This window comes from Sylvia atricapilla, chromosome Z, assembly GCF_009819655.1.
Source record: "Sylvia atricapilla isolate bSylAtr1 chromosome Z, bSylAtr1.pri, whole genome shotgun sequence".
Lineage (NCBI taxonomy): Eukaryota > Metazoa > Chordata > Aves > Passeriformes > Sylviidae > Sylvia > Sylvia atricapilla.
The window spans coordinates 44681349-44706626 of NC_089174.1; positions in this window are offsets into that span (position 1 = coordinate 44681349).

Sequence of the window (25278 nt, forward strand, 5' to 3'; positions counted from 1 at the left end):
AGCCTGAGACCACCAATGCGCCACAACAAGAAAGGTGCCCACACCAGCAGGCGAAGCATGGGCACCACTTGACAGCATCCAAACAGATTTAATGATTTTTATTTGTGCATCCCATAAATTACAAATTGCATTCAGCACCTCATGCATGGACACAAGGACCAGAAGTGTACAACAAAATGAAAGACTTTAAGGAAAATATTTGGGTTTTCAGCTTGGCAATCTTTTGTGACTGGCTTTTGGTTTTATGTTTTTTTTTGTTGAAGGAAGGTAGCATAAAAATACAAGACTAAATTATATTTTTATCATCAGACTGGCATTTTCTGCATATATTTTAATTAGAAAACAAGTATATAAGAAACTCCAATATGAATAATAAGAAAAGGGGAAAGAAAGACCTTGCATGCTAAAGTGGGTAAATTATGAGACACCACACCTTCCCTTCTCACTGGAGAGACACAACATTTATCACTTACCTGTAACTTTTGCTGTTACCTGTTAAATGTTGATCTGTAACTTTTACTGTTTACTTATGAAATACAGGTATTTCTGAGTGAGATGACAAAAAGAGAAACAGAAAAATTATCTCCACAGAAAATATTCCCAAAAATGTTTTTTCGCTGGTCCTCTTGCAGTCATGACAAAATGAGTTATGTATTTTTAGTTTCAGGTACTATTTTGTCCTTAAAAACACTACCAAGATAAAGAAGAAGAGTGACTAGAATTCAACAGGCCAGATCACATCCATGCGTCTTTGCAGGAATCAGAACTAGTTACAATGGGGACTGTGAGGTGGTGACTGCCGGTCCCAGCACTTGGGACCAGGGCACACGTCAAGCCACAGCAGTCCTCCTACAGTCAGTAGCAAAATATTTTGACGGTAGGAACCTGCAGCTTACTTCAAGCAGGTTTACTTTGAGAGTCATTTAAGCAGTGAGCATTTCCCTCATGTTGGATACTTATTCTACTTATCCATCTTCAAGGCAGGAAAATTATGGGCTGTTTTATTGTAGACACAGTCCAAAAGCAAGTCTATGCTGCCTGAGAGAAATCTACACCTACACCTAAACAGAAACTTTTCCACACTACTCCTAAGAATGTATTGTAGCCAGCACTGGGTGGTGGAGAGTACTGTTCTTCCTCTTTGCTGCACAGGATCTAATACCTGAGCTACCATAAAACTCTTGGTGTTTCCTGCCCCTGGATTTTGTCACGTGATCTCATTTCACACTGAGTTTTACAAGCAGTGAGGGTCAGGGCAGTACAAGCATTGGCCTTTGCAAGAATATATTTGACAAAGTATGTCCATAATACCTACTCGATTTTGACATTCCAGAATGCATTAACATCTGGAGAGGAGGTTTTTACAAAGCAGCAATCTGAAATTCTGTGTAGGTGGAGGCCTCACCTTAACTGACAGTGAGTATTGGAATAATTTTAGTATTACTGCTCCTGGTGAGAAATTCTTTTTGCTCTCAGGATTTAGGACACATCATCAACTTTGCAATGTTTACTGTTCCTTTCTCTGACCCAGATTCTAGATTCCTGAAGACATATGAGACTATGTACTTCCATTTGGCAAAGGTTATTTCTAGCCCTGAGAGCCCTGGGGGTGGTTAACAGAAGCATAGGAATGCATGCTTTGAAAAGAAAAACTTTCCTAATAATTTCTTTAATTAACTAATATATTGTTTTCTTGGTTTTGAACAGTAACCTGCTATTTGGAAGCAAATGGAGTAAGTCCTGTTGTGCTATCCATCCCACCAATGTCGTATCCTGCTAATCAACCTGGCCTGTGCATGAAATTATACCAGGCCACAAGTGATTTATTAAAGATATTAATGCAATACGTAACCTTGCCCATATGAAATCCTTGTCAACATATATTATTAACTGTTAAAAGTCCCATTCTCGCCACTCTCTTAGTCCCTATATACTCATTTGCACAAGATTTTCATGCCCAATTTTTTTTTTTGTTTTATTTCAAATTCTCCTGCAAGTAGAACATCTCAAAGATGTTTCTCCCCATCCTGCTTGCCATTATCCACAGAGACAGCCAAATCCTTCCTTCTTGTCACAGCAGTTTTCTGCTGCAACATTTTTCTGTCACCACCAAATTTCATTAGAAAGCATCAGCAGACTTTCAGGAAGGTGTTCTATTGGTCGTGCTGTAGTGGGCTCCACACAGGAAGATTCTCATTTGCTTCTACTAAAAATGTCCTTTCTCTTAAAGATACAAAGCACATGGAGGCTTCTCAAATAAGAACATACTTTCTGGTAAGGAGTCATGTGTCCTGAATTTCTCCCAGGGAATGCAGGAGAGCAGGTTGTTTAATATCAGCATGTCTGTGTAACAGATGGACTGTTGCAGAACTGTGACCATATGAATAAGTGAGCATAATTAGCTCCAAGGGGATAATGAGGAGAGAAGAGGCACCATTCACTTGCAGCAAGGGCTAATACAGTATGAGGTGCATCCTTCTTTTATGTCTGGCCTCTGATGGCTCAGACTATGCCAAGACTCACAGATGCAGAACAATTTTGTTCACTCTAAATCTGAGCCAAGGATCAAAACACACAGTATGGATAATGCAAGATGTTGATTACTAAGAGAAAAAAACATTATGTGAATCAGGATATATCCACTGTTGTTCACTGCCTAAATCAGAACACAAAACTGTCATCCTGTTTTCCATTTCCTTTTGATCTTCTACTGGATTTGATAACTGCTATTGAACTGAGGGACATTCAGTCATTTTTAAGCTATGAACTGAAGCTAAAAATGTTCCTGTTTTCTGAGGCTGAGACTGGTGTGATACAGGTTGTCCTAAAAATTCAACAGCTATAAAAAGTCACCCTAGTTTGTCTTTCCCATTGAGCCTCACTACCTAATAAATAAGCAGGGCATTACAAAAACTGAAAAAAAAAAAAAAGAAGAAAACCAATCTCTCCACTCAAAGGAGTCTTACAGAAAATAGTAAAACTCAAATAATTTGTAAGAGCCTATGGCAGTGTAAAAAACCCCAGCCATGTTGTACCAAAGCGAACCTGTCTGTGGGCATAAGTGTCTGAGAAAAGTGGGGACTCAACTGGGGCACAATGGAATTACATAAGGAATATGTAATGATTCAACAAGCCATACTGTCTCCCCTCAAGTCAATGTTCAGTCAGTGGTGATTTGACCACTGGGATTCAACAATTGTTACTGCAGGTCACTAACACTATCATACCACAGAAGTATCAGGAAGCTGCATCCTACTGCTCTTTCATTGTCTCCCTGCAGCACTGTCATTTTCTAAAAAACATCTTCCTTTTGAATTTGTTTTCTTCTCTTACGTCCACTGGAAGAGACATCTGAAGCCATGAGGACAGCAGAACAAGGACAAACCTGCTGTTTTTAACAGTGAACTCTAACTCTTATACCAAAGTGACTTCGAGCTAGTTGCACAACAATTAGCCCTGCTCTTCATACTGTGAAGGTTCTGAATGAGACCATATGATTTAACTTTTAAATAAATACCTGTACTATTTTAATAAAATATATAATTTCAATTTATGTTAGACTTGTTAAAGAAAAAGTAAATTGGTGTGAGGTTTATCTGGAAGATTCATACTGAAGAATAGGAATTCATATCTTTGTTCAGCCACGTGCTTTGGTGATTTTCTTTCTGGTCCAGATTTCAACTGGGAAGAAATCCCCAGGGCAAGCTGAAAACCTGTCCTTTTCTTGCAAGAATATAGTTCCATCTTGGAAGAATGTGGCAAGAGAAGTTGGCAGTCAGTGCCTATCCAGTCCTTTAGGGAAGTCATGACAGATCATTCAGTGTAATTATAAAGCTCCTAGATTCCTGATGGATCACTTTGTCCGGTAATACCCATGGAGAGAAATCAGAATAGCACAAACCAAGTTCCTTTTCCTAGTGCCCCAGGAACAACCTGAATTCAAGACTGCCAGCATGCTGCCTCACACAGTTGTTTCTCTCAGAGAGTCTAAGTTCTGCTTATGAGGAACATAGATTTTAGCTGCTCTGGCAGTGGACAACACCAAAGACCTCTAGAAAGAGCACAGTGCTCCTGTCAAGGGAGAACATTGATCACCTCTGATGTTGCTTAGCAGGAGCTGAAGGACAAAGAGGAGACCTGGAGGATGATAGTAGCTAGGACTTTGTGATACTGCTGTGAATAACCTTTGTGGAGGCAGGATGTCCAAAGTCCAAGTGCCCTGTGATTTCCCCTGATAGCAGCAGCAACAATAAAGCCAGAAAACCCACTTCTATAGCTGTTTAGCAACTGACAAGGGAATCATTTGGACTCAAGGGTGCCTGGAGGGAATATATTCCCATGGCAATAGAGCCTTCCAGAGCCAGGAGACATGGTAGAAGCAATAAAAAAGGGGAGGGACAGCCAATACCCCAAGTTGAAGCACCTTAGAGGCTTTTATCCAGGTGTGCCGCTCTTTGCCTTATGCACCTGATAGATGGATGCATTGTGGTTAGATCCATACAAATTTGCAAATACCATCAGGGATCATGGGCCACATCCTGGCCACAGAACTCTAAGTGATTCTTCCCTTTAACAGATTATGTACTGTTTACCATCATGTCTAATATTTTCTGTAGTTTATATGATGCAATTACTTTCTTCATATCACATTATAAAATACAATTCACAATCTGTGGGTTTTTACAGCAGTCATCTTATACTCTTTGGTATATATTAAGTTAATTTTCATTGTCTGACATAACATATTTGCTCTCTTAAGAAAGAAAGCAGAATAGACAAGGAGTGTAACTTTAGCCATTTCCACATCTCTCATTTTGCATGATTTAATGCTTTTCCTTTGAATCAATTGAAGAGAAGATTCCTTATGCAGGCATGTATACAAATCTGCTATGAATTCTGGTTTGACTAGTTTGACTACAATCACTCCACATAAATTTTCTTTACTTCATTTTTGGTTTATTTCTCTCTATATAAAAGCTAAAAGCACAACATATCAAAATAAATAAGCCCATTTATTCAAAACTTTCCTAAATAAAGACCATATACAGTATGCAAACATCCCTCATTTCAGGTTTCTTCTTTAGAAGAGAATAGACACTCTCCATGAACCCTCTGGCATAATTTAGAAATATTTGAAAATAGATAAGCACTGGACAGAAGCAAAATTTTTGCAGAATATTACAGTTATGCCTGAGGAAGAGCCTTAAGAGAATGGTGTACTCCAAATTGGTTCTTGCAGCCCACTGTAGCACCAGGGAATTTTGCAACCCACAAAGCTGTAGCTTGGTCTCTTTACAAAGCATTATTTTACACCTGTATCTGCTGATGAATTTGTCTCTAAATTTCAACACCTAAATAGTCAAATAATTAAATGTAATCACCTAGTGATTTTCATAGTTGAGACTCCAGGTCTAAGGAACAGACATATCATCAACTTTTCCAGGGACTAACTCATTCCTCTTACACTGTATGTAAACACTTAATTTGTATTATCTCATGTAACAGGTCACATTATTTCTGTTGATGCAGAAGTGGTTGATTTTCTTTATGGCTTTGTAAGAGACAGCACTGCCAAAGCAGTGATGAAGAATGGGTGCTGCTCAATTTGAGACAGAAATCATTCAAAGTCATGAATTACAGGCTCCTCAGGGAAGATGGGAACAATATGGAAAGGACACAAGCTGCAGTGCTGATGTCAAGGTGAACAGGCCAACCCAAAACTCCTTCCAAGGAAACAGCCTTCCCAACACTGGAGTGCCAGAGACATGTCTCATCCCAAAGCCATGTTTGCATACCAAGGCAGCACAGAGTAAAGGATTTTCCCTTAAGAACATAGAGGGAGTAGTTTTATTCTTCTTGTTGAGGCAATGCATTTTCCATGACAGCAGTTGTAAGCTATCAAGCAACGATGTGGTGCTGCAGATTTATAGATGGCTCATGGGGTTACAGCCCTGCTCCCTACCTCACCAGCTGGATGTCCTTGTGTCCCTTCAATGCTATGCTGAGGCCTTGTTCTTGCACTATAAACCACAGTGCAGTCACATTTTACCGCAATGTTGATGATTCCAGGTTCCCTTCTAAGGTCAGAGATCACAAAGTATAGCTGGGAAAGAATTTGTAATGAGAGAATTTACTGCAAAGTACACTCTTAGAGATACACAGCTTTTCTGTGTTTTTTGAAGTAAAGCTTGAAATTACATCACAATTCTGGCTGAAATTACAGCTGTAATAATATACACTATTTGTAAAGGAAGCATTCCAGATATTGATTTTCAGCAAACAGTTTTGTTTTTAAAATAAATCTGAATGGAGAAAGAGATGCAGGAAAATACTGTAGAATACTTTGGAAAAGGGAATAGAATAGTAGAGTTTATGATGAAGAAAATGTATATGCCACCTAGAAAATAAATTTTTTTCAATACTTCTGTGTTTGCCACCAGAACAAAATAATCCATTAGTCCTAGAGGTGTATAACTCAGCAATTTAGAGAAGTTAAATGCTGGATATCACAATAAAAGTTAAGATTGTTATCTGAATTAAAATATATATATATATAATTAATTTTAAAGAGGATGTGTCGCTTTAGTGAGAATCTTGCCCTAAGAAAATTGACCTAGACAATAGATTTGTCTGTAGATCAGTTATCTGGAAAAACATCCCCAAGCTTTCTGTGAGTGGTAGGTGGGCTTTTAATTTCTCAGCTTTTCATTATATGTCTCTTTTTTGTTATTGTTGCTTTTCTTTAAAGTCACAGCTGATCTATTAACAGGACTAAGTGAGAATCTAATTTTACTATGTTTAAAAATAAAAATTTTTCATTTTGCACTGTTGGACAAAATTGGAAATATGGCCAAGAAAATAGAGACAAGGATACCTGCTCATCAGACTTTAGAATTTTCAAAGATAGAGCCAGACAATTACTTTTAATGCAGTGTCGAGTGAAAGATTTCACTGAAGGGGCTTCTAGAGATCAAGGCCCACTACATTAGAAAGCAAGACACAGTAAAAACAAGAACCTCCAGTGGACAACAGGCCCACAAAGACCTTCAGCATCGCACATAGAGCTGTTCCCATGCTGCAGCCCAGCAGTGTCCAAGCACATGAAATGTCATCACAAGCATCAAGTTCCCCTGTGGTGTCAGCCTAGCCTGGGCTGGACAGGACAGCACCTACATAGTTGTGCGTGTGTCTGTGTGGTGGTTTAGTTTTTCCTAAGGAAGCTGTAGCATGGGTTGACATCTTGGCTGACAAATAGGAGTGTTGTACGTGCCTCAGGACACCCCGGCTTAAATCATAAGTCCCAAGTGACTTGGCCCTTTTTCGTTTTCCAGCTGGCAAGGAGCAAACATCATCTCGTAAGTCAGAAGGTGGGGCTGGGCCCCCGGGACCAGGCCTCGGCCTGTGGGAGAGCAGCTGGGGCCAGCAGTGTCCCCTCTGTCCCCCGGCAGTGTCCCCTCTGTCCCCCGGCAGTGTCCCCTCTATCCCCCGGCAGTGTCTCCTCTATCCCCCGGCAGTGTCCCCTCCCCCAGCAGTGTCCCCTCCCTCCCAGCAGTGTCCCCTCTGTCCCCCGGCAGTGTCCCCTCTGTCCCCCAGCAGTGTCCCCTCTGTCCCCCGGCAGTGTCCCCTCTGTCCCCCGGCAGTGTCCTCTCTCTCTCCCTCGGCAGTGTCCCCTCTGTCCCCCAGCAGTGTCCCCTCTATCCCCCAGCAGTGTCCCCTCTGTCCCCCGGCAGTGTCCTCTCTCCCCCGGCTCCTCCGATGGGGACAGGAGGAGGATGGCAGGTCGGCAGTGCTGGCCCTGCCCCAGGGGCCACAGTGGCCGTGCTCTGGGTTTGGCTGCCAGAGCCTCTGAGGGAGGGGAGAATCTTGAGAACCTTTCTCCAGAGCTCCAGGGAGCTGATCCAAGTTTGTGTCGCTTTGGATCTGACCAGGGGTGGAAGAGAGTCATCCATGGTTCCTGAGCAGCTCCCTCTGCCCCCCTCCCCACCCCCCACCATCACCTGTGGCCTTGAAGTTCTGGGAGTCAGCTGGAGAGGAGAAAAAAAGACTTTGGGCAAAGAGATTAACCCTTTTCCCTCCTTTCATGGAAGACAGGGTGACTTGAAATGTAGAGGGAAAGCACTGAGACAAAGTCAGTGAAAGGACTGATAAAGACTGTTGGAAGAAGGGATGGAGGAAGTGGACATTTCTGACCAGACTTCTCTTGATTTGTATTATAGAGAAATTATGGACTATTTCTTGTAATATCATAATGCTGTTTGTATCATGATGCAAGTTCCCCCAAATGGTCGTGTGTAATGATATAAATGAAATTCATAAATGAAATTTAATTGAGAATTTTGAATAGAGTACATCCTTGGCTCCTGGAATGGAAAATAAGGAGGTCTCAGCCTTTGAGACGAAGATGATTCTAGAGAGGAAGTGATTTTGAGGCCCCAGCTCCTGGGCATAAAAGGAGGTGTCTATTTGTTTTGAGATAGAGACAATTTTAGAGATAGAAGAAGAGAATCCTTGCTTTATACTAGAAAAGTGTTCTTAAAATGGTACCCCAAACATGCAGAGGCCCATAAGCAGCTTGGGAAACTGTTATAGGGGTGGGACTGCACAGAATCTGCAAAATTCCAGGTGGTTGCAGATTTGTGACATTGAGAGCCACCAGACCTTTTCTTGTGACGTGTATCTCCATAAACTCTAGAGAGAGTCCTCTCCCAAAGTGATGTAGGATTGTGTTTAAAGGGTTGCAACTGACTGAAAATCATAGTTTTCTCTCTGTGTTGAGTGGGAAAGTAAACAGTTTGTGGCTGGGGGGAGGGTGTTTGAATGTCTCTTTTTTTCTCTCTCTCTCTCTCTTTTCTTAGTGTATGTTAAAATCTATCTGTTTTTACTTTTAAGTTGTGCCTGTTTCGCCTTTTCCCAAAAAATCCTATCTCCCAGTTGGTAAACAAAATTCATTGAACATAAAACCACCACATAAATGGTGCATTGGCCAGGAAATTTGAATCAAAACCACTACACTATGACAGAATCAGAGTCCCAGAAGAGAAATTGCTAACAACCTGCTTTTTGCATCCTATTTAAAATCCTAGCGTTTGTGTCTGATGGTGCGGTTTCGCGGTTTTGTTCTTGTGTTTACCTCACACTTAATGTCCAGAGACAGACAATCCATTGCCTTAGACTGAGGGATGGACACAGGACAGGCACATGGTACTGTCATTCACCGTCTCATCTCTGATGGAAGGCAGAGACTTCAAAAGCAAACAAATTGCCCCATCACGAGGCCTGCTCATAAGGACAGTCTGCATTTCCTGAGGTAAAAAATCCCTAATTTTCTGTCCTCATTTAGCAATCAGCTTTTATATTGGTAGAGTTTTTTTAACAGTAGATAATTAAGTGGAATACTCTTATGGAAGAATAACCTACACCTGCCTACCCAAGCATTACAGACCTTATATACCTTTTCAATCTGGTAGTTAAACATTGCAGGTATGCAAGAACAATTCACGTTGGTAATTAAGAGGCAAAACTTAAGTCATTTAATACTAGAGCAAAGGCCTTACTACAAAGGGCCTTACTGTGAACATACCCCCAGGAAAAAGTTGCTCAACAGTTCACTAGGGTCTGCCAAACTCCTCAGTTAATAGCTTATCTTTTGTTGTTTTGTCCATTGTGCAGCTTTCTTCCTTCACATTTTCAGCAAAATGTGAAAGTAAAGGCAGGGTTCTGAAGTGAAATACCACAACTTTGAGTATTTGTCCACCTTGGGGTTTCAGATGTTAACTGTTTCTCTGTTGATATTGATGTTTCTACTTCTCTGTCTCCCTCTTTCACTTCAGACTGACATGAGAATAAGGCGTGGTCAAACTCTCTGAAATGGTGAGTAGGACCAGCACAGCTGGTCAGCACTGACCAGCTGCTCAGTGCTTTCAAAGAAGGGACAGTGCTTGACCTGCCTAGCACAAGGCAGCTGCTTCTAACCAGCACAGACTCAAATGGAAGTTGCCCTGGGAAGAAAGTGTACGGGGAAGAAAATACTTTCTTGTCAAGGCATTGATTACCCTATTCAAATCCCACACTTGTTCCCTGACTTGTAAAATGGGTGTTATACAACTATAGGCTTCCAGTCTGGAAGTACCTGAATGAGCTGCTGATGAGCTTCTTAGCTTGAAAGGCACAAACAACAATCATTATTGAGCTATTCTTATTCACAGACCCTTCCTTCATCAAGAAGTTAAGAGTAAAGCAAGTGCGAGGATGAGCTGGCAGGTGTTCCTGATGGCTATCAGCACCTAGCAAGAGCTAGTAACAAAAGCAGTAGCTTTGTTCTTCAAAGTAAACAAAACTTCAGGAGACACCTCTCGAACCAGCAGGTTGCCTGGGAGGAGCTGGTAAAGTTCCACCATTTGACATCTCACCAGGCCAGCAGTTTATGTGTGATATTGATTGAGGGAGGCTGCATGGGAGCAGCATCCTTGCCTTGACTTCTGCCAACAAGCTGCTCAAGAATTTTGCCAGGGGCACTGAAATTAAGTCTGTTGAACTGGCTACAATCCCTGGCTCTAAAACCAGCTTCCAAGATGACCTTGATAAGTCACTTAATTTCTGCATGCCTTTTTGTCCACATATTGCTTACTCGAGCTTGAATTGTGAAGACACTGCTACACCATTTTTAGGCCTGAAGCAGTCTGTGCCAGGACAGCAATAATATAATTAATATTTCAGCCTGGACGAGACCTCTAAGCTTGAATGTTTCAGCCTTCTAGTTGTAGGGCATGTCTACAATGCATGCACTTTGCAGCGTATCTCAGAATCCTGACTTCCTCATTGTCCAAAGCATGAGCAGTGTTGTTTCTCTCCATGGCACACACTTCTTTGAACTGTCTGAGTCTCCAGTTTAAACTTCACATGAAGTAATATACTAAATTACATAAAGCTACTTTTGGGGGGGAACTGGTAAAGCTTCAAAGATCTACCAAAAGCCAAACGTGCTGCATTTAAAACAGGAAAACTCAGCTCCAATTTTCAGCTTGAATTTTTGTATTTCACCATTTACTTATGCATAAGAATGTAAGGCAATATTCTTACACTATGACCTAATAGGACCTAAAATTATTGAAGATGCCAGTTTAAAAAAAAAGCAAAACAAAAAGGAGAATTCTATACACCTACTTTTAAATATTCATTTCCCTTCTGTGGTGGGTATAGAGATAATTTCTAACTGACCCCTCCCTGTCTTTGTCTTCACACGTGAGATTTTTAATTTTATTTTCACCTTCTGTCTTCTTGAGATAGAAGAGTGAGAGAGTGTCTTTGGGGGCAATCAAATCTAACACCCCACATCTCCAATTTTATTTTTTAGAAAACCATTAATGATTGATCAATTTTTCAATCTACCCATAAATGACCAAATTCATTCACAGTAGATCAGTTTCAGTGTTGAACTTAACTGAAGAAACATTAGTACAAAATAATGTTGTTTCTGCTGAACTTATTCCTTTAAAGGATCTAAATCAAATGGTATTAATATTAACTGGTGAAAAGGGGAATATAGTTAAGTTCACCAAAGAAAGCTAACAGTATTCTTATATATTGTATAATATTTTACTATTTCTCTTCCATCACAGTGACTTCAGGGATATACGGTCTGTTAAATTCACATTTAAATGCACTGTGGGCTGTAAGTGATCCTGTATCTGTACATAAGTTATTCCTACTGCATGTCCTACAGACATGCAACAGAACACACAATGAAGATCAAAATCAAATTCAAATCAATGACATTATCAAGTATGCAGCTTCTGTAGGTAAGCCTATGTACTTGGTATTCCTTGCAAGTTTTGCTTGACTAAATACATTTGTATAGAGCTGGTGGGAGTCAATAGTTTCTGCATTTGATCCTTCATAAATCCCATATTGTCAAATTGACCTTTCCAACAAGGTAACAAGCACACAACATTGTGCATAGAGTTAAGCGGAATTAACAACACCTTGATGCACTCTGCAGTGGAGCTACACAGGACAGAGTTATTGCCAGAAGGTCTGGCCTGGGAAGCAAACAGCCTACAGCCCAAGGAGAAAATTAGAAAAGCCTGTTGAACAGAAAAGATCATTTCAGGGTACAGCATCATGAAGCACACCAGTAAAAATGTGAGATCCTCATTTTTGGAACAGCCTTGTGAGCTAAGAGATCTTTCTAATGGTCTGTATCCCATGTAAAAAGGCAGTTCCTGAACAGCAATTCTTAGAAAACTGCCCAGATCCATGCTAAGACATGAGCAGGTACAACTCTACTTAGCCCTTCCTATTTTCCAAAGACCCACAGCATTCTCGGGCAAGATTCTTGACATGACAATGCTAGGCAAGACTGCAACAGCTGCCAGCTTCTCTATTTGAGATTTCATACAAGGATTTTTCTGACAGTGGAAGTTGAGAAACCAATATTCATGGTAGAATCAGTTATCACTGTCATGAAGAGAGACAGGGATCTCAGTGTTGGATGATAAGCTGAGGACACAGTTGCCTGGACTTTATAAGAGCAGATCTGACATATTTTCACTCCCTTATCCCATGAGACAGATCAATCCTTACACATGAATACAGACAGTCCCCCATACACTATCCAGTAAAAAAGCAAGGCTCTTTAAAAAACAAGACTGTTCTTATTGCCACTTCCTGCTATCCAATTCAAGGATCGACTGCTCTGACTTCAGAACTATCTGAAGATTTGACTAACATCTCATATTCTCTGTAAACAAGAGGAGAAAACTCCCTGATAGCTACACTTCTGAAGCTGGTACTGTACCTCTCAGAAGTTTTAGGTTTGATTAATTAAAATATATTTCAAGAACCCATTTAAAGAACATTTTTTCAAAATTACACCAATGAGACTACTGTAAAATTGAAGGCTCAGGGAAAATGTTTATGGAGATTCAAATGTCCCTTCCAGGGCTCAGAGAACCAAATAAGATGGCTTTGAGCCAGACAAATTCTAAATAAACCTTGAGTAAAAATTCATTCTGGTCATAATTTAAGATCACTATAGCAACACAATCACACTTGCCAAGTATGCAACATTATAAAATTACAACAGACTTTGAAAAAAAAATCTGTTTTCCAGCCATTTTTTAAAATAGATTTAGAACTGTATTATGAAGGTGGCAACAGTTGTTCAGGATCAAGATCTTATTTTATTCTGGATGGTTAAGAAATAGCTATGTCATATGCTAATTAAATTTACAGCAGGTATCTCCTGGAATATGGAACTAGAGTCTTCTAAGAGATCCATGAAATTTAACATCCCAGAAACAGATGGTACAGTAAAAGGAGGATTAAAGGAATGATACAAGGAATATGTGTAAAGTCCACTGTGCAGTGGGAGAGAAGACTGAGAAGTAAGGTATGCTAAGACACACCTTACTTACTTTCCCACACACTTTCAACCATTTGTGCTCAAAGGGAAGGTATATGTTTTGTGCAAGAGCAGAAATGACACTTTTGTTGAATTCAGCACAGTTCATCTCAATACAGAGCTGAGAACCCATACAGAGCAGCAGCCTTGACCTATTCACTACCCAACACCTGAGCTACAAATTAAGCTTTTCAGCTCATTTCTTTCCTGTAATTTAAGCACAGCTGAATTCTTGGAGAAGGAACTACAAACAGTTCAGCCAAATCTTTATTTCTCTTGACAGAAGCAAGGATCCATGTTCCTCAGTAGGAGCACTGCTAGGAGGATCTCATGCACACAAGGCAGTGCAGATTTCATGTTAAATGAAGCACCCTAACCGGAGCTAGCACACTCAGCTTCCTTGCATAGGAATTCTAGTGATTTTATGTAGCAGCCTTGCTGCAGCCTTACAGGCATCTGTATCCACAGTGGGGGAAGTGACTTGTGGAAGCTGCAGGTAATATGTAGGAAGCCTTCTAGCCTGTTTTCAGCATTGCTTCTAAGAAAGGAAGAAATCAAAATGCCTTTTCCTCTCATCCCACTGACATCTTGCAGCAATAGACATCAGCATTTAAGAGAAGCCATGAAAATCTTCCTGACCCTGAAGAGGCTTTACAAGAAGGCTCGAGAGGGGTTTTTACTTTACAAGGGGCTCTAGAGGACACATAGTGACAGGACAAGGTGGAAGGGCTTTAAACTAAGATATATTAGTTTAGATTAGAGTTTAGGAAGAAATTCTTTACTCTAAGGATGGTGAGACATTGAACAGGTTGCCCAGAGATGCTGAGGACTCCCTATTCTTGTAGGTGTTCAAGGCTGAGTTGGACTGGGGCTCTGAGTAGCTTGGATTAGTGGAAGGTGTCTCTGCCCATGGTGGAGGGATTGGAACCACATGATCTTTAAGGTCTTTTACAACCCTAACTGTGTTATAATTCTAGGACTCTACTATGGAATTTCTAAATCCTCCAACCTGGAGAGACTTGCCCTGTAATCAGCCCAAACGCTACTGTCTGGATCCAACCATCTTGCATGTTCTTTAAATTATGCTGGCTTCATTTTTAACTCAAAGACCTTTGATTAAGCAGTGATCTTAATTACTCTGAATATCAAGACAGTTCAAGGTGTACTTAGTCAACCTTCCTCCACACTCCTAAGTATGCTTATTGGAATTTGTCTCTTAACACCAGCACTAAAATGTGAGTTTCCTGTTGTCCTGCTACACAGCTCTACAGTGCAGAGAGCACCTGAATGTCTGCAGTTATAAGAGACACTGATTTAGCATCCATCATTACCCTGATTTTTTTCTTCCATGCTAAAAGGGCTCTGTCACTTCCCTCAACACTCACAGCTTAGGGGAACTGCTGGGATCCCTTGGTATCAGGTGGAATCACCTCCTAAGAACTTCTATTTTACTACTATTCTCTCTCATGTTTTTGTAAGGAGCAATGGGTAGAAACAAGAAGGAAGGCAGAGATTTCTTATAAGGATTTCCCCAGACTGATAATTATGTGAATAACTTCCCTTGTTATTCAACAATTTGATCTCTCCATAGGCTGGCTACCTCATGCTACAGATCTTTACTTGAAAGATTTTCCCAGAGCATCTTCCTCTCAGCCTCTAGAAGACAGCTGGTCTGCATCATTCAGCTGCAGGAAGGCAGAGAGCAGCATTTGCCTTGACAAACTTCAACCCATTCTACCAACAGCCAGCTGCTCACTTTGCCTTGCTGTGAGTGGAATCCTGTAAGGAAGCAGCAACTAGGTGTCTCTGAAAAAACAGTCATGTTTGTGTGTAATTTTGGGTGCCACAGTATAAGAAGGACACAAAGCAATTAGAGAGAATTCAAAGGAGGGTGAAGAGCCTTGAGGTGAAGCCGTATGAACAACTGAGGTCCCTTGGTCTGTTCAGCCTGGAGAAGAGGGGACTGAGGAGAGACCTCACTGCAGTTACAACTTCCTCATTAGGCAAAGAGGAGAGCCAAAGAGAGATGACTTCTCTGTGGTGACAGTGACAGAACCCAAGGGAATGGCCTAAAGTTGTGTCAGGGGAGCTTTAGGTTGGGTATTAGAAAAAGATTCTCCCCACAATGGATTGCTGGGCACTGGAACAGGCTCCCCAGGGAGCCTGGTCACAGCACCAAGCTTGGCAGAGTTCAGGAAGCCTTTGAACAATATTCTCAGGCACAGGGTGTGACTCTTGGGGATGGTGCTGTCCAGGGACAGGAGCTGAACTCAATGGTCTTTGTGGGTCCTTTCCAACGCAGTTTATTCTGTGATTATTTTGATCAAAATATATGCTCTTGGAGAAGCAGGTGTTCTGAGACCTAGTAGGACCCTGAGGGTGTTCCAGTATGTGGTTGCATAAAAAATGCTAAAAATAAAAGTTATCAGGGAGAGCATGAAAAGTTCAGTAGACTGCTGCTTCTGCTGATCCACGTTTTTGTTCTCCATTCAGAAATACAGAAAGCACAGAAACTGTGTTATATATTGTTATATAGTTTGGGGCATCCTGAGTAGCCTCAACAGCAATAAGTCCTGGAGATGATACAAAAACTGAGGCAGAAACAGGACTCTCAGGCAGTACTTCAGAGTCATTGGGTATGCTACAACACACCTGTGGTCATGTATTGGACCACAACAGATCCTTCATGGCAAATCCAACACCAAGCAGGCTCACCAAGATCCAAATTTTCATTTGGAAGACAGAGGGAGGGAGGTGGAAGTCTGCAATGGTTCCCGTTAACATTTCTGAATGAGATAGCTTAGTACACTTGAACAAGATAGTCACAAAATATATTCTTAAATGTCTTTTTGTTCCACATGGACTTGTGCATAGTGGATGATGGCTGCACACGTATTTTATATAATTCAGGATATTAGTTCTGAGTACCAAACACTTCACTATCAAGAAACCTCTTATTTTTAATAAGAATACTGTTGTTTGCCTGCATGTCTGTCTCTGATACTGAACTGTATCTATCTCCTCTCAAAGAAATTATTATCAAACAATCAAAAGACAAGGAGGAACTTCACAACAGACCAGGAGAAATGTTTTAAACATGGAGCATTTGTTTTATTTCATCTCATTGTTTACAAAATGTCTGACTAAACATTGGTGTCAGCCACACCCCAGATGGACCTCAGGGAATAATAGAGGTTAAAAGAACATGACCAAATGGACTGCACGCCGATGAGACAGGATGGGGATACACAAGCAGTTTGCACACGTGGATTTCCAAGTGCCAGCAGACTGAAATGAGAGCAGAGAGGCAAGAGAACCCAGTTTCCCAGTTCTGAAATACAGTTCTCTCTCAGCTCAGGAGGAAGAGGAGGATGGTCATGTGTTTGTTGATCCAATGTCACCCCTACAGCAAAGTTTATCCCTTCTGTCAATATCCCAAAAGCTAGAGACATTCAGGTACAATGACCCTGAATTTTAGCTCGGTCAGCTGTGACCCCACAGATCATTGTAAGGGATATCAGCAAGCCTCCTTCAGCAGAATGAGAGTCAAAGGATCTGTTAACTATGCTTCTAGCAAAAATCAGAGTACTCTTCTCCGTTAAGGGCCCTGCTGTATTTGTGACATTAAGACTATGCTTTCTCAGGAACTGATTCTGGCAGACACATACCTGGACCAGAACAAAACAGTGGATTCTGCTGCTGCCTCCTCTGATTGATGCTATCCTTTAACCCCACAAATTCTCTAGAGGACCCAGTGATATGGAAATGACAGATGAATAATAGTAGTACTCCACTATTTCTTTCCAGCATTTTACCTGTGTATGCTTGCATGTACAACCCATATTTGAAACCAGTTCACTGTAACTCTGCAGTGCCCAGAGATCTATTTTGGACCTAATAATTCTCGTCAACCTCAGGCCCAGCAGCTTTGTAAATCCATCTTTATTTTGGCACAGCTTGTCGATCTTGGCATGCCAGCAGCTCACTGTGGTGTTTCACAGAGCACAGGCACGAGTGTCAAACGCAGGCAGCAGAGCGAGGGCCTGCCTGCCAGGCAGCACTGACAGCAGGCTCCACACAGGGGCAGGAGCAGAGACAATGATTCCTGCAGACAAAGCCCTCTTCTCCCTCCTGCAAAGCCTGCATTCTGGTCTGTTTCTTACAGTAAGGACTCGGCCTTCTTTCAGCCTTTCTAGCAAGGGAACCACAAAACAGCATCCTGAAACTCCACAGGTGATGGCTTATCTAGTTGAGTAACCAGTCTTTGATGAGCTCTGGATTGTCATGGAAGAGATAGAGTTCAGCATCACACACAAATCCATGCATAGTGCTATTCAAAGCTGGACTACAGCCGACCTGAAAATTAACGTCACTGCAAAGAAAGGACTGGCAGATTACACTCCATGTAATCACAGAGCAAAAGAGCCATGGGGGACACTGCATTTTATTAGTCAAGGTTGTGTCAATAGGAGTTGATGGAAGTTGTTGACTCTTTCATTCTATCACAAATTGCAAAGTTTGAGAAAAGCTTTTTACTCTGTTGTTCACCACTGACATTAACTAACATCTTGATTTTTTCAAGGATTTATGTACCAGTATGTATGTCTTTTTCGTCACCACTATTTTGCTAAGCGCTAAAAGAAGTAGGCTTTTTCTGTTGCTATTAAATGTGTTATTTTTCTGTCAAATTACTTTTTAGATTTATGACTCAGGTGTAATTTTGATGACACAATGATGGTCCGCTTTGAACTTCATGTACCATTCTTCTCCCCACAGCTATAATTCTATTAAATCAAGTACAGACTGATCATTCTACAAATAACGAGAGATATCCTAGATAAAAATTGCTCTTCAATACAATTTCTTTTTTCCAGCAAGGAGAAACTGTTAAATATATTATTTCACTTTTTTAACATTGCATTACTTTCAGTGTAATGTCAAGAATACCAATGGCCCTTCAGAGCATGATTAACTCTATTAAAGCATGTTTATGTCATTCCAGAAATCTTGGTTAATCGAGTCCCAGAAAAAAATTTCCCTTACTGAAAATATTTTAACTAACACAAATTTTAACACAGAAATGTCTCTTGCTACTCTCAGTAATGGTTCATGTCTAAATGGTGTTTGTGGATAGTTACACCTCATTAAGTGGTTTGTGGGCTTGGCCTGCGATGTTCAGAAGGGACCTGGTTTGCACATTGAGTGAGGACAGCCAAAAAGAGTTGAAAGGAACAGCTTGCCTACAAATGCATTTATCAAGCCAGATCTATGCCTCTGACCATGTCATTCACCCAAAGGTTTGGCTCATTAATTTCTCTTTTCTTATAAGGCAAGGATCAGGTCTCACTCACCAAGAGGGATAGGCTGGCATTCAGGGGCACATGCTGCACAAAGTCCTGGTAGTGTGCCTTCACAGCAATCTCACACTTTCCTGGAAGGGTCTGCAGTGCAGAGAGGACAAATCATTGGTCACCTGCCAGTGAGCATCCAACTGGGTGCAAGCTTCAGCTGCTAAATGACCCTCAGCTTTATCCTGCCTGCCCAAATAGAAGTCTATTGACCATGAGATCACAAATCAGGTAAATGCCTGTACAGGAGGGATGTGACACAAGCCTGATGCAGCCAAAAACAAAACTTCAGCCAGGAGAACAAGCCCTGTCTTCCCTTCCCTACTGAGTGATGCATTGCTAGGACCAGCTACAACACGGCCTCTGCCCCACTTCCTCGCAGGAAACAGAGCAAGTCAGAAAATCCTATCTGGCACATCACAGTGGCCACAGGTGAGGAAAGAATCTAGGATGCTGATCTTTACATGCTTCTATTGTAACTTCAGGGCAACAAAACAGAAATTAGTTGTGGCTATCACACTGAGATTTCTGAGTCAAATCTCCAGTAACAGAGAGCACACTAAGGTTTATTTTCTGGTGTTGAGGAAAAGAGCACAAAACTGATTACGCTGTGCTTTAGGAAGTGGTAACATGGTAAGTATGAACAGTTCTACTCCATTGACCTCAGACACACAAAAGTAGAGAGGCATAATAATATGTAGCAGTGTTGGCAAGTCCGTAAAAGACAGCTGTGATGAGGCCTGACAAAGGGTTCTGTTCTCCTGGACAGGTGTTTGCACACAGATCTCTCAATAATTAAGGCTGAGAGATGCTGGGAACTGTTGCTTACCAAACAGACGTGACTCTCCTAAGAAACCAGACAGTTTTTATTGCATGAGACACTGGAAGACACAGAGATGGAAATAAAATATATATAAGAAAAAGAAAGTAAGCTGGGAACTTCGAGCACTGTATGCTGAATATCTGGCACTCCAAAGAACTTGCAAATATCCCTAAGGACCAGTGAGAATAAATAATTTTGCACTGACCTTAATGAAGTAAGATCTTCTCTGAGGATCTATAATGAAATAATTCTTGCAGTACTCGTGTTAAAGTATGAAGAAAGGCCAAGGGGATAAAATTTATTCTACTAATGGAGGACTTCAGATGTATATTACAGAGGGCAATGGTTAGAGTTCTGGACTAATTCCCAGATGTGAAGATTAAAGTTGACAGTTACAGAGCATACTAGATCTTAAAAACAAAAGCCTTTGTCCAAATTGTGAACAACTGTTGGTGATCCCGGAGTCTTTGAGACCAGGGAGACTGATACATATGCAACTCAACACAACCAGATCCAAAGAAAACACAAAACAGGAGTTCTCACCCTTGCACTTTTTATGTTCCATTTCTCTGTCTTTAATGACAAGAGAAATTCTTACTTTATCTGTAAGTAATATCCATGCAACATGCTGAAAATTAAAATCTCCAGTATAAGATCAGGTGGTCTTCTCCAGAGGGTCAGTCTTTATGCTTTAGTTCCTATTCTCATCAGCTTGCTGAATCCAAAGAAAAAAGTATATCAGAAGATTTTTTTTTTAAAAGGCAGAAGCCTGATCTTTAAAATATGTTTTTCCATAAGCTGTGGAGTCTCTCTGCATAAGAGGAGCCCAAACTGTCCTCCCGGACAATCTGTTGTAGATCAGGTATGGTTTCACACAAGAAAATTGTTCTACAGAGTTGAACAACACAGCAACTTTAGCTTGTTGTATGTTTTAAATACAGATAACACTATAAACAGCATAAAAACCAAGCTTTATTTGCCAAGTCAGGGTTTCTTTAACAGAGATTGTGATGGACAGTGAAATTCCAGAAAGTTCAAACTGACCATCTTAATTCTGTATTGCTTTAAATCTTACACATATTACCCAGAAAAAAAGAAAGGTTTTTGGACATATTACTCAGTTATTGTTCAACTTAATTTCCAATTGACACTTGCTTTCTTGCATTGACAATACAAATGGCAGAAGAAATGTAGAATCTGTCTAGAGCAGATGTCTTCAACTTCTTTACTACAGTCCTACAAAAAGCAACTTGTTAATAATAAAAACTTTTAAATTAAAAAGAAAAATAAAATCTCACGATTTAATTTTGAAAATGCAAGCAGGGGTATTACAACATTTAATAAGGTTGAGGTTCTCCTTATAAAAGGTATATGCTGCTTCTAAGAATTCATAACTATTTGCTCCTATATCTTAACAAAACTAAATTCTGTAATTGAAACAACCACTGTAGGACCGCCCCTCACAGATACGGGGCAGAGAAAGGTTTGCTGTTACCTCCTGCAAAATGTTAAAGAATTCCTTTTAAAAGTAATTGCTAAGTGAGCAGAAGTAAGTGGTTGGGAGGACCTGGGATTGAGTCCACAGGTACCAAAGAGAGTGACTTCAACCTCAATTATGAACAAAAATAGCAAACCAGTCAGGAGGAGAATTTCAAAGACACAATCAATAGTGAGTCTGAAGTTTTAGACTGTATTGATTTTTTGATATATTCGAAGTTTGCCCTTGCAAAGCAGCTGTCTAGCCTATGGGAAAACTAAAGAACAGGTGGGTCTTCACTCTGCCTCTCTTTTCTCATTGTGGTGTGAACCAGCAATAAACTCCAAAGCTCTCTACTCACATCAAGGTCTTAGAAGAAGCTGTAGTTGCTGACCCAATAATCAACACTTTCAAACTCACTGCTTCATTCCTCTCCAGGTACCTATTGACCACATGTTGGAAACACAGTACTGAAAGTTCTTGTAGTGATTGAATTGGAAACCTGAGTTTGTTTTCCTGATCTGCAAGCAAGTTACCTGTTTGCACAAGTGTCTCAACTAAACAGAGGATGTGTCTTCAGTGTCCTTCTCAAGACCAGTCAAGGCAGCTGGATTTTGTACCGTGAAATTACAGACAGTAAGATTTCTTAAAGGTTACTAAATTCTTCTTGTTTTGATGGAAAATTCCAATCAGAATACACAGGCACCCCTTCAAAAATTCTTTCTTGAAATCTAGTACATTTATTGGGAAAAAAATGGCATTTTCACACACACATTACCTCTGAAATGTCTTCTTTGTACTGGACCAACTGTCATTTACTGGTCCATGAGCACACTAGTTAGCAGTAAACAAAATATATCTTAAGGAAACTTCAGGTTCTTATTCACCAACAGTTTGAGGGTTACTTTTTTAATTGCTCATTCAGCTGGGCTGGCAACCAGCTGTAATCTAAATAGAACACTAGCCAGAGATCCAGAAGGAAAAAATAGCATGGACCTCTGTTTCAGGCACATAGAAGCATTTGCACCCTGCAAAAATAGGCAGTCCTCAGCTACACTGCCCTAGGAACAAAGGCATACAGCAAGGACATAAGGTCCCATATGCCTACTGTACTCTACTCTGCTGCCAAGTAAAGTCAAGTAAAAGTAGTCTGGGATGCTCTGCCATCTCCCAACATTTAATCAAGATGATAAACACATTTTTCTTTGTTGGTCAGATGTGTTCTCTAGCTTTGGTCTTCTCTTAGATTGAGATGGAGAACAAGAACCAAACATCAGCAGAGGTCAAGACTGATGTTGTGATTAAGACATTGACAAGGAAGAAAATATTTCTTTTTCCTTCATTCCCTGCTTTCTCTTTCATCTACTCCCTTGACTAGCAGCATGTTGTATTTGCATTTTCTCTCTTGGAGTGAAGTAAAAAATACATAGGTTGAAACTTTCTTACAGATTTGGCTGCTCATCATACAAACACGGCATATTTGCTCTCATTGCTGTCCAATAAATATTTTATGCTTTTCTGATCTAGCAAGCAGTTTTCCAAAGCACACCATAGGCAATGCTCGTCAATTTTGCAAAGCTGTGAAACATCTGGTATGGCTCTAACATGTTGGCAGTGTTATTCATGCCACTCAGCTCTCAATGAGAATTTTTTTTTCCTGTGTGCCAAATTGGAGTTGCTGTGAGTTTTGGGAAGATTGAAGCCTTCCCTAGCAGGTCATTAAATGAGTCATCAGGCCTGAATGAATCTTTGTATTACATGGATCACATGTTTGGTAGTCTCACTGAATACGTTTTCCATCCAGAAGAAAAAAGCAAGGATAACGTTTTGGTGATTCTGTTAGCCATAGCTTTTGCTTGGATTCAGCCTCACTTGTAGTCCTCCCTTCTCCCTGAATAAATCCCATTCCTCCCCAGCAGAAAGAATACATATAAGTTAACCTCCATGGTACATCTAAAGTCATACCCCTTCTGTCATGCCTGAGGCACTTAGCCTTTTATGATGTTATGATCCCTGTGCTTCACACAGCCAGACCACACACACAGGCAGCACTGTGGTTTCTCACTTGTATTCCAAGTTTCTGCATCAAGTGAGAGCTAAGAATGTGGGACCAACATCCAGTTACAGAACAGGTGAAAATATGAGACTTTGCAAAGCATTTAGAGACAGTGTCTTCTTGGTTTCCTGTGACAGTGCCACTGTTTTGTGTCAGAAAAAAAAAGGCCATTTTTCAGGCCTCTTGAGACCCAACCTAATGTTTGCAACAGCTTAAAGCCTGAAAACATAAAAACAGCCCAGGCTTTCAGCAACATGAGAAGCCAGAAGATAGCAGCCTTGTCACCTTCAACAGAATGCCACACCTGAGAAGGATTTACAAAGCCAGCAAAAGCTTTGAGTAACACCAGCTCTGCTAAGAGTAGCAGCAGATTCATGAAATCTGCTCTTTCCAGTTCACCACCAAGCAGATCTTGGGCAGAGAGAACACATATGAGAAAGACAGTTTATTTAAGTACCACCTCTGCTAATACTTGATGCTTTCAAGCCCAGTAATGTCTGCTGCTACACAACTCACTGCTGAATAGCAAAGATTTTAAAAGCAGGAAAAGCATAGGGAAACATCATTGCTGTCTTGCTCATTGCAACCTGGTAGGGAAAAGTCTACATTATTAATCCAGCGAGCTGTTTCTTCTTCATATTGCCCTGTCTCTGTCACCAGTAGCATACAGGTGTTTAAGTGCTGCTGGAGTAGCCAAGACAGACAGGAGTTGAAAGGAGGACCATGCGTCTCTAAGTGCCTCATCAGTAAGAGGAAAGTTAGGAGCAGTGCATGTCACCTGATCCCAATTGCCCTTACATCCCTGATTAACTGTGACCTGTGACTTCGACTTTGTTTCTATCATTTCATCAGACAAATTATTTAGTTTCTCTGACTCTGGAGGTGGGGCTGGGATGTGGGAATATGACTTCCTTGAGCAAAGGTGGTAGTTCAGATGTAGATTTTAAAATCAACTCTGCATCATCCTACTTCTTGTGCTTCAGTAAAGTCACTACCCTTAAACTGCACAGCACCCAGCCTCTCAGCCAGGTTCCAGACAAGGGAGAAAACATCCCCAATACCAAGCATCAGCCATTTTATCCCACTCTTCCAGAGCCTTAGCTGTATCCTAGGCCACAAAAATTAATCTGCAGTAAAGATCACGCCCCAGCATTCTGCTCTGCTTTATTGCCAATTTCCACCCAGGCAGATTCCATTAACACTGACCTGCTGCCGACACAGGTGTTCACTGCCCATCCAACAAGCTTGGACACAAGCAGGCCAGCCTTCACTGTCAAAAATATAGCCAGGTTCTCCCCTGTTCAGTCTGAGTCTGTTCACACCAGTATCTGGTGAATTGCAGTCATAACCCATGTGCCACAAGCCACTCAACAGCCACCACACTGAACAGTGCAGACTAAAAGCACAGTCTTTAGGCATAAATCCTTGGGTTTTTCCCAAATGCTTCTTACCAGGCTTCTTTTTGCTTCTTATCAGGCCAAAGCCTAAATCAAAAAACAGGCACTAAGACTACACCAGTCCTGTTATGAAGCTCTCTCCATGCTACAGAGATGCTTTGTGTTTCTAATATTTGTTAGCTCTCAGCAGAGCATAACCTTTATGCATAGCACCCCAGCCAAAGGTACGGTTACAGCCATCTCAAAAAGGATTCTGCAGGTTTACTTTAGTCCTCTCCCCTAGCTTTAGGCCTGCTAACACACAGTTTCAGCCTTCACACCTGCATGTTAGTATGTTCCTCTGGAGACAAAGCAAAAGAGGAAAATAGATGTTAAACCATCAGTACCTGGAGGTTAGCTTTACCTGAATTCAGATGTCAGCTGAAAAGAATTGATCAGTAGGCTTTTCCTAAATACATCACATAATTTTCAAGCTTAAGAAAATTGCATTTACTCTGACTTGCAAGGTGTAGAAGACTGCTATCATGAGCACGTTGTGAATTCAGTTGTTAAGGCCAAGGAACAAATATAAGAATAGGTATGCAAGTATAAAGTTTAGTACAAATCTGTGTGGAATTTATGGACAAATCTCCTGCAACACAATCCTGCTGGATTCACACTGTTCTTTGTATTTCAAAACAGACTTTTCCAAAGCATTTTCTTGAACTATAGTTTGTATTTAATTCTGAAAATTATCGCTGTATTCCTGAAAAAATCCCCAACACCTTTTTAAATG